Source organism: Brassica oleracea, chromosome C5 (genome assembly GCF_000695525.1).
Source record: "Brassica oleracea var. oleracea cultivar TO1000 chromosome C5, BOL, whole genome shotgun sequence".
Lineage (NCBI taxonomy): Eukaryota > Viridiplantae > Streptophyta > Magnoliopsida > Brassicales > Brassicaceae > Brassica > Brassica oleracea.
In genome coordinates this window covers 39,240,685-39,244,207 of record NC_027752.1, presented here as the reverse complement: position 1 = coordinate 39,244,207, position 3,523 = coordinate 39,240,685, and the positions used below count along the sequence as shown (strand labels likewise).

The following is a 3,523-nucleotide window of genomic DNA, read 5'->3' as shown; positions in this document are numbered from 1 at the left end:
GATTTGTTTTCAGACAGGTTATGTTTTACACATGGTGGTATACGCATATCACAGCAACATCATCCAAGATTTCTTGTGTGTGTATTTGATGTCGATGACTCAATATGTTCGATCAGATTGTGGCTTGGCCGATGGTAAATAAGAACCAACTATCATGTTCGAGGACGAAACATATTCTGACCAAGATCTTCATCACCCACGGATTGCAGAAAATTGGAGAGGTCCAAGGGACCTTCAGTAATCTCCAAATCAGGGGAAGTAACGTGTGTTGTACTCTTTTTCCTTCACCATGGTTTTGTCCCAATTGGGTTTTTCTGGTAAGGTTTTAATGAGGCAACATTAAAGCACATTACAAGCTCTAAATGATTATGGCATCCAAGGGGGAGTGTTATGAACTAGATTGTGGATGGCTCATAACCAAGAGATTATGATATATAATCTTTCCATTTATTTATGACGACGGTGTAATCTCATATATAAAGAACCTCTATGTTATGAATAAAAATAGATTTTTTCATTACTTTTATAACAAATTTCAAATATATTTGATTTTCACCTGTAATTTGTAAAATTTAATTATTTTTACCAACCATAACAATTTGTTTGGAGCGCGCTATTTTCAGTGTAGCTATTTCGCATTTGTGCAAGATTAACGATCAAACAAATTAATGGAAGTACGCCCTATCGGAAATTAATTAAGTTAGGTGATCTTGCTTAATACTACTGTTATACTTAATCTATTGGCCTTAGTGTAGATGTTCTGGACTTCAATATTTTTACAATGTTATCAATCAACAATTGCTTGAGCTGATACACGAAACTGAAGCCCCGTGTAATTTTTTTCCTGTACTTTGTCAAGATTTTTCAATTAATGTTCAAAAAAGTTTTTTCATCGATACTATTATTAAAAATTTAAAACATAAGACCATTTTTTTTAGGTGTCTTCCTGTTTTCAACAATATTTACAAGATTTTGCCATTGGATTATTTTTAAACTATGATTTTAATTAAATGCAATATATTTTAGTAATTCCTTTTATTCCTCACAAAGCTTTGAGTTTCACGGGGGTTCATAGCACCAGATATTTTTTTTTTTGATAAGTAAAAAGATGTTTTCGCCTCTTTGCCGGGAACCCAAACAATGTAAATAGTCCTTCCCAGCGCGAATCGAACCCAGGTGGCGGAAGTTACAGCCGCAACCCCTTTACCACCAGAGCTGACTCGTTCTCGTTCACCACCACCACCACCACCAGATATTTTGGTTCTCTCAAAGGTAAGGGTTCTTCGTGGACTTCGTTTAATCGGTTTAGAATGCGGACAAAATGGATTGGGAACGGACATGACTAGATTTGATTTTTGATTTGAAATATGGTGATTTAAGTAAGGTGAGATGCGATTCAGAGTATTGGTGCTGGTGAGGATGATATCGGCATTGGAGAGGATGAAACTGGAGCTGCCTGACGAATATGCAAAACGTGTTATGGTTCTAACGTGTGATTCCAAAGCTGAAGGCGGATCTTGTGATGTGTATTTGACTGGCACTGTTTATTTTTTCAGAGGTTATCATCTTTTAAAAATCAAAAACTTTGTGACTGCCATTGCATCAAGTTTCGAGCTTTACGTCAGAATCACAGCAAGGACATTGATTTGATACTTGTTTCAATCTTTGTTTTAATTATAATTCGAGTAATTGAGAAAGATATGGTCAGGTTGATAAAAGTTTTATATTTTTGTTTTGTTTTATAGGAATCATGTCGAGAAGTTGAAGCTATAGTCAGCTACATGAAACAAGATGTTCTTCTCCATTACAGTGAACTCTTTTGGTAATGTGTTTCTCTCTCTCTAATTACGTGTCTCATGTATTGCAGGTCGTCTTCGTGGAGTTGTGTGCAAGCCGATTGTCTATTCTGATTCTCACACCTCAGGCTGTGAAAGTTTTGCTCTGCATCATTCTTATAACATTTGTACATGTGTTCTAGCTCTTCTTTTATCAAGTATCCATGTTCTTTACTCTGGAATGTTGCGATGTCTTTGGTTTTCTGGTTTCCGACCATGTGGGAAGTGATAGACATGTGGAAGAAGAAGCACAACCCATTCGGAATAGCCTACGAATGGTTTCTTGCTAAGACATACTTCCTCTGTTTTATATCTTCTTTGATGATAGCTTAGATTTACGTACAATTATTTTATTCTTTTTTCGTATGTTAGATCGCAAGCAAGCTTGATGTTTTACATGGTGATGAGTTTCGTGTGGCATATGAAGAAACAATCAAATATAATAGCCATGTGATCGCCAGTGCAGGTGACTTTGGTGATCCAAGAAAAATGTATTCATAGTCTTAAAACTTTTCTCTTAAGGAATTGTATGCATTGGTGTTTGTTGGAAACAGATCACTTTAAAGAGAACATGGGCTAAAATGCCTCTATGGCACAAACTGAAGTTTTTGTACGGCTTTAGTGTTTCAACTTTCGAGTCGTCTTTCTACCGAGCTCTGAGGAACTTAACTAGATGGTCAAAGTCTTTTGCTTACTTTTTATTTGAAGGTTACGTGATTAAGTTTTTTTAAAAAAAATTTTAATTTAACAATTTCATTAAAATAATAAAGAAACTGCTAACACTAATTACGCTATATTTTTTTAATATATTTATAGCGTAATTACATAATCTAAATATCACTAAAATATAGCAACGAATATCTCTTTGCGAATCTACAATTAACTATTTATTTATCTAAGTATATTTTTCAAATCTACACTATTAAATTATGGTAGTTGATTTGAACCGTAATTAATACAAAATTTATTAAACTATTAAAGAGAAATATTCAAATTTTATGGGATAAGGAAATAATCCAATATATATTTCTCATAATAGACTAAATATTGCAAATACTAATTATTAGTAAACAAATAAGTAAACTTTGATCTAGAAATTTGCAGCAAAGATTTTTTCTACAAGCCGATTAGTTATTATAAATATCATTATATTCCAACCAAATTGTGATGACAAAAAAAAAAAAAAAAAAAAAAAAAAATTCCAACCAAATTGTAAAACAAAACACAGTCCACAAATAGGTAATGCATCGTTGAAACCGTTTAGTGCAAGGGGAAAGAAAGAAGTTGGAGTCTTTTGATTTGTACAAATTTCTGAATAAACTACTCGATTACTCTCCCACTCTACTAAAGCTACTTCGGACATCTTGAAGATGACGGTCCAAGTATGTGATTTTTTCAAGTTTTTCAGTTTTTTTCTTTAATAGTGATTGTTTCAAAAAAATTTTTGTTGGCATCGATTTGTACTTTAACTTCTTTAAGAGCCTCATTAAGTTGTTAAATCTATATTATTAAAGTTGAACACAATGAGATTGTTTGGAAACTTGAATAGTAGTTTTAATAAAATTTGTTTGGATATATGAATAGCAGTATCTATTAATTGTATTTCGATATTTCACTTAGTTTAACAATTTCGTTAATTATATTACTTTAACAATAATTCACATCATTAATTATATTACCATAATAAT

At 32.5% G+C, this 3,523-nt stretch overlaps 1 long non-coding RNA gene across 1 annotated transcript; it reads left to right on the top strand.

Moving 5' to 3' along the window:
- The first annotated feature begins 986 nt into the window (after positions 1–986).
- On the top strand, positions 987–2,478 carry LOC106293863. The gene is made up of 4 exons (XR_001260665.1): positions 987–1,272; positions 1,381–1,558; positions 1,746–2,113; positions 2,208–2,478. It is a non-coding gene; the product is annotated as an uncharacterized LOC106293863 (long non-coding RNA).
- Positions 2,479–3,523: the final 1,045 nt, after the last annotated feature.